At 45.4% G+C, this 14250-nt stretch overlaps 1 protein-coding gene across 3 annotated transcripts in view; it reads right to left on the reverse strand.

Annotated features, from left to right (window-relative positions):
- PRELID2 (PRELI domain containing 2) overlaps positions 1–14250 on the reverse strand; it is a 139395-nt gene that overhangs the window by 105788 nt on the left and 19357 nt on the right. The gene's annotated exons all lie outside the window — the stretch shown is intronic.

Genomic DNA, 14250 nt, shown 5'->3' on the forward strand with positions numbered 1-14250 from the left:
TGATATACAATGTATATAATATATATATATATATATATATATATATATATATATATATATATATATATATATATATATATATATATATATATATATATATATATATATATATATATTTTTTAGTACAATGTGCTGTTCAGTGTCCTTCCCTATAGTTTGCCCATCTTTACTCTTCAGAAGTGCCTTGTTCCCCAGCCTCCTTATTTCCATTTTTCTGGGGAAAGTGTGCATCTGAAGACTGACAGTTGAAACCAGTGGCATGTTTGTGCTGCTGGCCCAACTTGTGCTCTCTCCCATGCTGTAAGCAGAGGCAGCATTGGTGTAGTGCAATGGCCTGGCAGGATTAAGCAATCAGGCTAGCTTTTAAACTATGTGCACACTACGTTTTTCGCTACGCTTTTCGGGTGCGTTTTTGGTCTAAAAAGTATGACTTTGCTTCCCCAGCAAAGTTTATGAGTTTTCATTTTTGCTGTCTGCACAGTGCAGTTTAGTTTTAGCTGCATGTTTGTGGTGACCACAAAGATGTAACATGTCAATTATTTCTGCATTTTTGCCAGCATTTTTCACCCATGCAATGCATTGGAAAAAACGCAGCAACAAAAACGCTGCATCTTTGTGGTCATAAAAAAAGGCAATGTGCGCACATAGCCTAAAGCAACACATGCAAGCTCTATAGCTTGCAAGCACTGCGCTCCTTTTCTAGACCACTGTTGAATTCTGATAGACTGCAGCTGTGGCCAGTAACCCAGGCAATGAGCAGTAAACTACCAAATTACAAATCCATTAAGAGAGAATTTTTAAAGGCAATCTGTTATCTTATCAGTATTTCACCTCTCTTCTCCCAAACTGTATATATCTGCATGTAGCTAGAGATAAGAGAATGGATTTTCAAGACTTTGGTCCATTGGTCAAGTTTGTCTCCACTGATCGATGGACTAAAGTGTAACGAATCAATTTTCCCATTCCTATGTGTATCTGTTTCAAAGACAAATCCATCTCCACATCTTTGTTAACATGTTCCTTAATTACTGAGAATTTGTAATTGTAATCAATATTCAAATGAGGCTGAAGTGCTTTCAGTGTTTAGAAGCTCCTTCCAAGCCTCTGTCTCTCCAGCTCTATTCTCCGCCCAGCACTACCTTCTGCTTGATGATAGCCTAAACAATAAGGGCTGCTTCTCACTTGCGAGTTTCTCGCAGTAGAGCAATGCGAGAAAAACTCGCATTGGAATCGGACACATGTTAGTGAATGATTCAGCTCTCATCTGCGATTTTTTTCGCAGTCCAAATCGGACCGAGAAAAAAAATCGCAGCATGCTGCTTTTTTGCGAGTTTCTCGCACCATTTGTCCCAATGATTTCCTATGGAAGGGGATTAAAAGTAGCATCACACACGCGCACCAGCGTTCACATTTGCGAGTGTGGCAGTAACTTCGCTCATTAGATGAATGTGACAGCACATTCCCATAGGTTAATTAAATGACACATGTGTATTAGCTTTTATCTAATTAAGATGTTGCATGAAACTAGCATCGCAATCGCAACACACACGCGAGCAAAAAGCATCGCACTTGCGTTGCACTCGCACCTAACGTGAACTAAAATCAGCCGAGTTTTTTTCAGCCCAGTCGGACCGATTTTACTCGCATAGATGTGTTTCCACCCTAATAGTTATTTTTATAGAGCCAGCATATTCCGCAGTCCTTTACAATTCAGAGGGGACATGTACAGACAAAATCAGACATTACAGAGTAACAATTCAACTGATACTAAGAGAAGTGAGGGCCCTGCTCTCAAGCTTACAATCCATGAGGAAATAGGGGAGGCACAAAAAGGTTAATGGTAGTGATGAGCGAAATATCAAAATACTCAGATTCACAATACTCGTAATGAGTACTGTCTAATACTTGCGGCGTATGCATTCCTAATAGCACGTGCAATGCAAGTCAATGGGGAATACTCGCAATGTAATGAGTAACCCGAATGTCGTACTATTTGTGCGAGTAGCGAATAGTGCAGAATTCGGGTTACTCGCAACTTTGCAAGGTTTTTCTTTTTTGACTTGCATTGCACACGATTCAGAATGCATACGCGAGTATTAGACAGTACTCTTTACGAGTATCGCAAAGCCGAGTATTTCGAAACCCGCCCATCATTAGTGAAGGGTAAAAAGTGCTAGCATGGTCCAGCAATCAATATAATAAATAGGGAATTAAAATAATGCTGCATGAACCAGTCACCAGCCAGTATGTGTACAAGTACAGGGGGCTAAAACATGCATGGCTGGTGTGTAGACAGATGATACAAGGGACCAGTTTTGGGAGAAAACGTTTGTAAGGGCAAAACAGGAATAGTTTGATAAGTGAGGTGAGGTGATAAGTCTGTCTAAAGAAGTGTGTTTTTAGGACATGCATAATACTATGGCTACTGGGAATTACCGTATTTTTCGCTTTATAAGACGCACCTGATTATAAGACACACCCCCAATTTGGTGAAGGAAGAGAGAATTTTTTTTTTAATGTTAAATGGGGTTCATCTTATAATGCCAGTGTCCGTCTAACAAATCATATAGGGTATATGTCCCTCATAGCCCCCCATCCTAAAATTAGCCCCCCTTAATCTGGATATGGCCCCCTTATATTATTGAATATAGCCCCCTTGCGCTGGGACACGTCACCCTATGCGGCCCATGGCCCCTATAGATGGCACACCTCCCCTGTGTTAGATATGCCCCCCATGCTGCTGCCCATAATAAAATAAAACACTTTCCTTACCTTCTCAGCACTGTAATCCCTGTGTCTCCCTCCTCACAGTTGAGCTCCGAGTCCTCCCTCCTCCACTTCCTGGTTCTTGCTGCCGATCATGTGATCAGCACGGCAGAGTGATATCATCTCTGTGTGCCTTATCACAGACAGCAGCAGCAGGAGACCGGAGATCAGGGCTGGAGGTGAATAAAGCTTTTTTTTATTTTACTATGGGCAGCAGCACGGGGGCCATAAAAAGGAGCAGCTAAGGCTAAGTTCACATTTCCGTTGATTTGTATCAGTCACATGCGTCGCTTGACGCATGTGACTGATGCGCTGTTCAACGCTGTACAACGGATGACAAAGAACAGAATTCTTTGTCGGATTCCGTTGTGTGCGGGGGGCGGAGTTCGGGGGGGAGGGGAGGAGCCGAGCGGGGCCGTGGCACTGAGGACGTCAGTGCCGCAGTGACTGCAGGACAGGTGAGTGAGTGTGTGTGTGTGTGTGTGTGTGTGTGTGTGTGTGTGTGTGTGTGTGTGTGTGTGTGTGTGTGTGTGTGTGTGTGTGTGTGTGTGTGTGTGTGTGTGTGTGTGTGTGTGTGTGTATACACATGCTGAATGCGGGAGGGGGCGGAGCCGAGCGGGGGGCGGGGCCAGGCGCTGAGGATGTCAGTGGAAGTGCTGCGGTCTGCATGGCTGGGGACAGGTGAGTGTATCTGTGAGTGAGTGTGTGTATGTGCATGTATGTATGTATGTGCATGTATGTATGTATGTATGTGTGTGCACATGCAAAGTGCGGGAGGGGGCGGAGCCGAGCAGGGGGCGGGGCCAGACGCTGAGGATGTCAGTAGAAGTGCTGCGGTCTGCATGGCTGGGGACAGGTGAGTATCTGTGAGTGAGTGAGTGTGTGTATGTGCATGTATGTATGTATGTATGTATGTATGTGTGTGCACATGCAAAGTGCGGGAGGGGGCGGAGCCGAGTGGGGGGCGGGGCCAGACGCTGAGGATGTCAGTAGAAGTGCTGCGGTCTGCATGGCTGGGGACAGGTGAGTGTATGTGTGAGTGAGTGTGTGTATGTGCATGTATGTATGTATGTGCATGTATGTATGTATGTGTGTGCACATGCAAAGTGCGGGAGGGGGCGGAGCCGAGCGGGGGGCGGGGCCAGGCGCTGAGGATGTCAGTAGAAGTGCTGCGGTCTGCATGGCTGGGGACAGGTGAGTGTATCTGTGAGTGAGTGTGTGTATGTGCATGTATGTATGTATGTATGTGCATGTATGTATGTATGTGTGTGCACATGCAAAGTGCGGGAGGGGGCGGAGCCGAGCAGGGGGCGGGGCCAGGCGCTGAGGATGTCAGTAGAAGTGCTGCGGTCTGCATGGCTGGGGACAGGTGAGTATCTGTGAGTGAGTGTGTGTATGTGCATGTATGTATGTATGTATGTGTGTGTGTGCACATGCAAAGTGCGGGAGGGGGCGGAGCCGAGCGGGGGGCGGGGCCAGGCGCTGAGGATGTCAGTAGAAGTGCTGCGGTCTGCATGGCTGGGGACAGGTGAGTGTATGTGTGAGTGAGTGTGTGTATGTGCATGTATGTATGTATGTGCATGTATGTATGTATGTGTGTGCACATGCAAAGTGCGGGAGGGGGCGGAGCCGAGCAGGGGGCGGGGCCAGACGAGGGTGTCAGTGGCAGTGCTTGTCTGCATGGCTGGGGACAGGTGTGTGTGTGTGTGTGTGTGTGTGTGTGTGTGTACACACATGTGCGGAGTGCGGGAGGGGGCGGGGCCGAGCGGGGAAGTGTCGGCCTCCCTGCACACGTAACCAGCCTAAATATCGGGTAACAGCAAAGCACCCGATGTTTACCTTGGTTACCCGATATTTACCTTGGTTACGGGCCTACACCGCTTAGCGCTGGCTCCTTGCACCGTAACCAGGGTAAATATCGGGTAACCAACCAAAGCTGGTGACGTGTGCAGGGAGCCAGAGAGCATGCGCAGCGAAATCCGACGGATCTCGCTGCTCAAAAAACGTTACATGCTGCGTTCCTCCCGCCCGGCGGTCAGTCGTTCCACGACTGATCAGTCGGGCGGAGGGTGCAACGCAGCATCATCAGTCACAATCCGCTGCTCATACAAGTCTATGGGAGCAGCGGAATCCGCTAAACGGATTCCGCTGTTTACAAGAGCAGCGGATTGTGACTGATACATTTTAGCGGAAATGTGAACTTAGCCTAACATTGTTTTAGTGATTGTTCCATTAACACAGGTGTGGGTGTTGATGAGGACAGGGCTGGCGATCAGTCATGATTAAGTAAAAATGACACTACTGGACACTTTAAAAGGAGGCTGGTGCTTGGTATCATTGTTTCTCTTCAGTTAACCATGGTTATTTCTAAAGAAACACGTGCAGCCATCATTGCTCTGCACAAAAATGGCCTAACAGGGAAGAGTATCGCAGCTACAAAGATTGTTGACTGAGGTGCAATCTATCGCATCATCAAGAACTTCAAAGGAGAGAGCTTCCATTGTTGCCAAAAAGGCTCCTGGGCGCCCAAGAAGGACCAGCAAACGCCAGGACTGTATCTTAAAACTGTTTCAGCTGCGGGATTGGACTACCTGCAGTGCCGAGCTAGCTCAGCAATGGCAGCAGGCTGGTGTGAGTGCTTCTGCACGCACTGTGAGGCGGAGACTGCTTGAGCAAGGCCTGGTTTCAAGGAGGGCAGCAAAGAAGCCACTTCTCTCCAGAAAAAACATCAGGGACCGACTGATATTTTGCAAAAAGGTACAGGGAGTGGACTGCTGAGGACTGGGGTAAAGTCATTTTCTCAGATGAATCCCCTTTTCGATTATTTGGTACATCTGGAAAACAGCTTATTAGGAGAAGAGGTGAGCGCTACCACCAGTCTTGTCTCATGCCAACTGTTAAGCATACTGAAAAGATTCATGTGTGGGGTTGCTTCTCAGCCAAGGGAAATCGGCTCACTCACAGTCTTGCCTAAAAACACAGCCATGAATAAAGAATGGTACCAGAATGTCCTCCAAGAGCAACTTCTCCCAACTGTCCAAGAGCAGTTTGGCGCCAAGCAATGCCTTTTCCAGCATGATGGAGCACCTTGCCATAAAGCAAAGGTGATCACTAAATGGCTCATGGAACAAAACAGAGATTTTGGGTCCATGGCCTGTAAACTTCCCAGATCTTAATCCCATTGAGAACTTGTGGGCAATCATCAAGAGACGGGTGGACAAACAAAAACCAACAAATTCTGGCAAAATGCAAGCATTGCTTATGCAAGAATGGACAGCTATCAGTCAGGATTTGGTCCAGAAGTTGATTGAGAGCATGCCAGGGAGAATTGCAGAGGTCCTGAAGAAGAAGGGTCAACACTGCAAATATTGACTTGCTGCATTAACTCATTCTAACTGTCAATATAACCTTTTGGTACTCATAATATGATTGCAATTATATTTCTGTATGTGATGTAAACATAAGACAAAACACAATTAAAAAACAGAGGGCAACAAATCATGTGAAAATATAATTTTGGTGTCATTCTCAAAACTTTTGGGCATGACTGTAGAGTGAAAGCCTGCTGATAGATTTCCTTTTAACATGAAGTAAACTGCAAACTTTGAAATTTACCAAAATAAGAAGATGAGATCCCTTTAACTTGCCACTAACGTGGACATACCCCAAGATGCATGGTGTGAGAAGTGAAAATACACAAGAAAACACAAGACTAAAAAAATAAAAACCCCACACACTCAGAACTTGATCAGCCATCACCTGTAAGCGGACATTTAAAAAACAAAAAAAAAAAAAACCCACTACCTTTTATAAGTAGTTAATGAGGTTATAATTAAATATCATTACAATGTCTATAGAGTCACACACTTCAAGAAAAAGGGTGGGCTCATCTATATGCTATTGTGACCATGAAAGAATTAGGGGGAAAATTAAAAAAAAAAGTGGGTAAAAAGAAGCCATAGCTTGGATGGTCATACTTTGTAATAGTAACGTAAAAAACACAAGTTAAATTCATACAAGTCTACAAATTATACACTGTATATAAAAACAAAGACAGCAACGACTGCCAATTTCAGCGCCATCTCCACCCTAAACTGTCAAATATAAAATACAAAACTGCAAAAGACAAATAATAATCATCATCACACCTTCTGCAAAAATGGCACAAAAATAATGGCTCATGTAACAAAAAAATAGAATATAGACAGGAATGAAATTATACACTGACAATAACCCTCACATCAGGCAAATTGTATTCTACTCTGAATGGTATGTGCAAAAACTATAACAATAAGCCATTGTAATATTGAGCGGCAGGAACAGATAAAAGGAAAACACCACCACATGCTTTATCCTATAATTATTCGTTATTTGGCTACCCTTCAGGGAAATTATGTGCAGAAATTGATCAGCGGAGCTTATACCTCTAAATCCATAGCATCAAGTTTAAACTACAAAAAACCTTAGATGCCTCAATGGTAGCGCTAGGCTGATCCCGCTCAGCTGGTGCAGATAAGATTTGTAGTCACAGGTCACCCCTGTACACCGGCTGCTGCATCCAGTGTCTTTGGACTGCCGGGAAACAACATCCATATCACAGGACCTTCGCGGATTCAGAAGTTTTGTGTTTCTTTTTTTTTATCCGAAGCACTTTAGCAGTTAAAAGGGAATCTGCCACCAGGTGTTTCGTAGCTCATTGGCAAAAAGAATAATACATTTCAATGCGTTTAGTGGATGCAGCACTTATTAGGCTAGGTTCACATTTCCATTGTTTTCCATCAGTCACACGCGTTGCTTGACGCTTGTGACTGATGCGTTGTACAACGGATGACAAGAATGGAATTCATTGTCTAACTCTGTTGTAAAAGAGAGAACAATAGCCGGCCGGCTTTTGAGAGCGAACAGATGATTTCCCGGCGACCGGCTAATGAGAGCAATCAGCTGATCGCTCACAGCAGCCGGCCGCCGGGTGATCAGCTGATTGATCGGCCGCCGAGAATGTGTGCGGGGTGGGTGGAGCCAAGCAGGGCCATGGCGCAGAGGACGTCAGTGCCGGGGACTGCATGGCTGGGGACAGGTGAGCGAGTGTGTGTACATGCGGAGAACTGGAGGGGGCGGAGCCGAGCGGGGAAGTGTCGGGCTCCCTGCACACGTAGCCAGGGTAAATATCGGGTAACTAAACAAAGCGTTTTGCTTAGTAACCCGATGTGTACCCTGGTTACGTGTGCAGGGAGCCAGAGAGAGCATGCGGAGCGAAAGACTATGGAATGCGCTGCTCAAAAAACGTTACAGGCTGCGTTCCTGCCGCCCGACGGTCAGTCGTTCCACGACTGATCAGTCGGGCGGAGGATGCAACGCAGCGTCGTCACAAACCACCGCTCATACAAGTCTATGGGAACAACGGAATCCACCAAACAGATTCCGTTGTTTACCAGAGCCGCGGATTGTGACTGATACAAATTGACGGAAATGTGAACCTAGACTTACACAGAATTTTTAGATTTAGGATGCAGAAGACCTGAGAAGCTGACAGCTGCTGAATAAGATATAGGCTCTGAGCCCACGTTGCGCATTTGCGTGCAGTTATGCTGCGTATTGCACTGCATTGTAACTGCATGCGTCCCCAGCACAATCTATGAAGATTGTGCATAATCCATGCGCACGTTGCGTTTTAGAATGCAACGATTTGCATGCTGACAAATCGCTGCGTTCTAAAAAGCAACATTTCACTTATTCCGTGTACTTTGGATGCAGGTCCCGCTCTGTCTATGGGAGAGGCTGCATCCAGAGCGCATGAAATCGGCTTTTTCACTGCATTCATTACACAGTGTTTCTGCAGTGATTTGAAGCGCACGTGTGCTGTTCAAATCGCTGCAGAAAATTCTGCAACGTGGGCACATAGCCATAGGGACGTGTGCGGTCTAGCAAACAAGCGATATGTAGTCCAAGCAGGGAGTCTCCTGGTGATAAAACAATCATAAGTAAACAGCACACAGCCTAATAAGTGACACATCCCTGAAGTCAGTCTCAGCTCCAATCTCCTGGTATTTTACTTTGCAAGAACCTACTGGCAAAATCTCTTTAAAAAGTGATAGTCCAGTACTGAACTACCCACTGAAGGTTGGAACCAGATGATGCATGTAGTTTCATAAATTACAGCTTGTTATGTGCACATCAAAAATATACCAGAAATGTCCCAAAAGTCACCAGAAGGTAAGAGCTACAACTGTTTATTGATTGTGCTTAGCTCTTTATTATCCACATACGGTACTTTACCATGTTCCCATTTGCCCTTACAGTTTTTGCTTCACTAATCCTTACTCTCCTTCACTATACCCAAACCCCAGGACTCGAAAAAAATTCTCAACTTCCCTCCCCACCTGACCTAATCTGCAGACCTGATCCTAAACGTCAGATCTCTCCTACTAAAACACAAGGAAGCCTTTGCAAAACGCGCATCGGGGTGTGTAATCACCAAACAGCACACCCATCATGGGTAAGTACTCCCTACCTTTGTGACTTCTTGTTAGTTCACTGGTCATGGTTTTGTTTAGTTATTTTCCCTGTACTGTTTAATTACTCTGGATCACCTATGAACCTCTGGCACCATCTAGTAGTGAGAAAGGATAATAAAATCTCTCTTTGCCGAGGACCTGTTTATTTACATTGATATTTGTAATTTAAGAAAAAAAAAAGAAGGATTCGTAATCCTCGTGTAATATTGTTTGATAAATAAAGATTTTCTATTTTAGTAAAGAAGATGGTCTTTGATTTTTTCATTCTATATGGGCCTTTATATGCTCCTTTTTGATGGCAATTCTAAAACCACAAAACATGCAAGCCATTCACCATCTCCTATCTCCACTCCCTCTGCTGGTGATATGCCTCCCAATCCTGGCCACCCACAGCCCATAACTACCATTATTTCTCCCGGTATTGTTCCCCACCTACTGGAAACTACTGCAATGTCGCAAACATAAAACCCGTTCCCTTGACCCCCACTCTGGCACTCCTCTTCTCTGGACAACTTTGGAACGCCCATGCTGTCCACAATAAGCTCTGTGTCATTCACAAGCTCTTTACCTCTTGCTATCAATCTGTCCTGGGCCTCACCAAAACATGGCTGACACCCTCTCCTGCTGCACTGTGTTACGGTGGCCTTCACTTCACCCACACTTCTCGCCCTAGCAACAGACATGGTGGAGCAGTGGGTCTTCACCTGTCTAAAAACTGCACTTTCAATACAATCCCACCTCTACCTTACCTTATACTCCTTTAACCCCTTAACGACCCATGACGTACTGGGTACATGGATCGTATGCCGTTAAGCCCCGCCCCCTACTGCGGGCAGGCGGCGGCAATCCGCGCACATATCAGCTGTTTTCAACAGCTGACATGTGTGCCTGCTAGCCGCGGGTGGAATTGCTTCCACCCGCGGCCATTAACCCCTTACATATCGCTGCCAAAATCTGGCGGCGATATGTATATGCGCGCCGCCATGACAGTCAGTTACCCCACCCCCACCGGAAGTCACGTGACATGATCACGTGACCTTCGGTGGTTGCCATGGTAGCACAGGGTCATGTGATGACGCCTGTAGCTAACATGATTCACTTCCTCTCAATGCCGGAATACAGCTGGCATTGAAAGTAAAGCACCAAATCTGCAGTTCTCAGCTGTGTAGCTGAGATCTGCAGATCGGATCGCTCTGCACTATCGGATTGCTGATCGCTATAGCCCCCTAGGGAAACTAGTAAAATAAAAGTAAAAAAAAAAAAAAAAAAAAAAAAAAAAAGAAAAAAAAAACACACACACACACACACACACACACACACACACACACACACACACACACACACACACACACCTAAAAAGTTCAAATCACCCCCCTTTCACCCCATTGAAAATTAAAGGGTTAAAAAAATGAAAAATATACACATTTGGTATTGCCGCGTTCAGAAATGCCCGATCAAAATATAAAATCAATCAGTAAATGGCGTAGCGGCAAAAAAATTCCAAACGCCTTAATTACGTTTTTTTGGTCGTCGCAAATTTTGCACAAAATGCAATAACAGGCGATCAAAACGTAGCATCTGCGCAAAAATGGTACCGTTAACGTCAGGTCGAGACGCAAAAAAGAAGCCATCACTGAACCATAGATCCCAAAAAATGAGAACGCTGCGGGTTTTGGAAAATGGCGCAAAATATGTGCCACTTTTTTTGGACAAGCTTGTGAATTTTTTTTAACCACTTAGACACAAGTAAACCTATACATGTTTGGTGTCTACAAACTCGCACTGACCTGAGGCATCACATAGATACATCAGTTTTACCATATAGTGAACACAGTGAATAAAATATCCCAAAAACTATTGTACGATCACACTTTTTTTGCAATTTTTCCGCACTTGGAATTTCTTTGCCGTTTTCCAGTACACTATATGGTGAAACTTATTGTTTCATTTAAAAGTGCAACTCGTCCCGCAAAAAACAAGCCCTCATATGGCAAGATTGATGGAAAAATAAAAAAGTTACGGCTCTCGGAAGAAGGGGAGCAAAAAACAAAAACGGAAAGTGCCCGGGGGCTGAAGGGGTTAAAGTGCACTCTGTTCGTATCTACTCTCCCGCCAATCTCCAAGTGACCCTCATATACAGACACCAAAAGCCTGGCCGCTATCTTTATTAATTAACCAAATTCTCCTCCTAACTTTCTCTCTGCTGACACTCCCTCCGCCATCATGGGTGACTCAAAACATCTACACTATATGGAGATAAGGTATGCACACCAGTGACTATGTAAGGGGAATAAATCAAAATCAGAAACTGCTGTGTGAATAGTGACATGACAAATCCAATAGCTATATGTAAGAATGAAAATGGGAAAAATGGAACCTGCATTACTGCCATGAATATATGAATAAAGAGAAATTTAGCTACTGAATTGATCAATGCAACAGAGCCCCAACCCTGGTGTGCATACCTTCTCCCCATAGTGATGTTTTTCTAGGTTTTTTTGCACCCAGTTCAGACTTAGAATAGTGTTCCAAACGTTATTCCTTATTTTTCAAACATCTCCACTAACACCTGCCAGTCAGCCCACGTCTAAACTCCTTTCACTTGCTTTATTCTTTTGTTTTACTCAGCCGTTCTCCAGAGCTACCCACACTGATGGACATATAATAGACCTTATCTTCACTCACCTCTGTTCCCTATGTAACCTCACCTCTACCTACCCCTGCTCATCATCTCCTCACTTTCTCATCCCTGTCCTCCTCACCTGCCACCCCCACCTATAGCAATTGGGGCATCCCCACAGAAACCTAGCACACTTCACATCCTCGTATCTTCTTTACCCCACAACCCTCTATATGTATATATGATATACAGTGTGTCCACTCATTCTGTCCACTGCCATTAACTTGAGATAACTATGATAAGAAACCCATGACCCTCCCCCCCAAAAAACATTGAATGCTGGTCACGCATATGGCGCTCATTTAACGTTGATGCTCAGTAGCCACCGTCAGCTGCAATGCACATCTGGACTGCACAGCATACTGTATCTTGCTGCACATTGTGCAATATGGTTGGTGACACGTTTGCACAAGCATCTGTGATACGTCGTCGTAGGTCCTGCAATGTTGGTGGAGGGGTCGCATACACCTGCTGTTTGATGTGACCTCACAGAAAGAAGTCCAATGGGGTCCGGTCAGGTGAGCATGGAGGCCACTCCACACAGCCTCCATACCCAATGACTTGTAGGAAGGTCTCCATGAGGTGTCGCTTCACGGCCGCAGTCTTGTGAGTTTTACACGTTCTAATCCTAGCATTTCTGTATGCAAGGTGTTGATTCGTATTGAATTGTTGATGCCCTACAATTTTTTAATTCACTTTTTTTCCTCTCTCTCGTTCCATTTTCGAGATAAAAATGATAAACTTGTTTTCCACCATGTGGCACTATAGGTGGTTTCACTGCATAGCGCATGGCTACTTTACTATACCTAGACACCACTTGTATGCCTATAGCTGCCGCCGTTCTCAAGTTAATGGCGGTGAACAGGATATGGGTGGACACACTATAGTGGGTGCTCAATGCTGGTATGTGCCTATACTAGGACCAGAAAAAGAACCAGCAATTAGAGCACACCCCAACCTGTATGCAAAAAAATCTTTATTGGATGAAACACATTAAATCATTAACATTGTAATGGGTGAAGCCACCAATGAGTGCCTCGCCCCCACCGTACACATGGAAAACATAGAACACACAGTCAGAGTAAAGCCTACATAAATGCAATCCAATATAGACAATCACCATGCTGCATATGTACATCAATGTGGAGGTATATGCAACGATCCTTCACACATGAACAAATGAGTCATACAAATATATTTATATTGTCCATGATGAACTTTCCTCTCATCTCATTCATTGACAACCTACAATCTGGCTTCCATCCCCACCATTCCACCAAAACTGCTCTGACCAAAATCAATAAAGACTAAAGGCCCAGTCACACTAAACAACTTGCCAGCGATCCCAACAACGATACAACCTGATAGGGATCGCTGGTAAGTTGCTAGGAGATCGCTGGTGAGATGTCACACTAAGAGACGCTCCAGCGATCCCACCAGCAACCTGACCTGGCAGGGATCGCTGGAGCGTCGCTACACGTGGAAGCATGCTGTGCTTGGTAACTAAGGTAAATATCGGGTAACCAACCCGATATTTACCTTTGTTACCAGCGCACACCACTTAGCGCTGGCTCCCTGCACACATCGGGTTAATTACCCGATGTGTACTCTGCTACGTGTGCAGGCAGCCGGCTTCTGTGGACGCTGGTAACCATCGGGTAACCAAGAAGCCCTTACCTTGGTTACCTGATATTTACCTCCGTTACCAGCGTCCGCCGCTCTCACACTGCCAGTGACGCTCCCTGTTCCCTGCACAAATAGCCCCAGTACACATCGGGTTAATTACCCGATGTGTACTCCAGCTACGTGTGCAGAGAGCAGGGAGCCGGCACTGACAGCTAAGAGCGGCGGACGCAGGTAACGAAGGTAAATATCGGGTAACCAAGGTAAGGGCTTCTTTGTTACCCGCTGTTTACCGTGGGTACCAGCGTCCGCAGAAGGCGGCTCCTGCTGCCTGCACATTTAGTTGTTGCTCTGTCGCTGTCACACACAGCGATCTGTGCTTCACAGCGGGAGAGCAACAACTAAAAAATGGCCCAGGATATTCAGCAACAACCAACGACCTCACAGCAGGGGCCAGGTTGTTGCTGGATGTCACACACACACAGCAACATCGCTAGCAAGTTGTGCCTCAGCAGCGATGTTGCTTAGTGTGACGGTACCTTAAGTAACTACCAAAGCCAATAGACCGTTCTCTATACTCCTGCTGGACTTGTCCACTGCCTTCGATACAGACGACCACTTCCTCCTACTACAAATCCTTTCTTCCCTTGGCGTCAAAGACCTTGC

Source organism: Anomaloglossus baeobatrachus, chromosome 4, assembly GCF_048569485.1.
Source record: "Anomaloglossus baeobatrachus isolate aAnoBae1 chromosome 4, aAnoBae1.hap1, whole genome shotgun sequence".
Lineage (NCBI taxonomy): Eukaryota > Metazoa > Chordata > Amphibia > Anura > Aromobatidae > Anomaloglossus > Anomaloglossus baeobatrachus.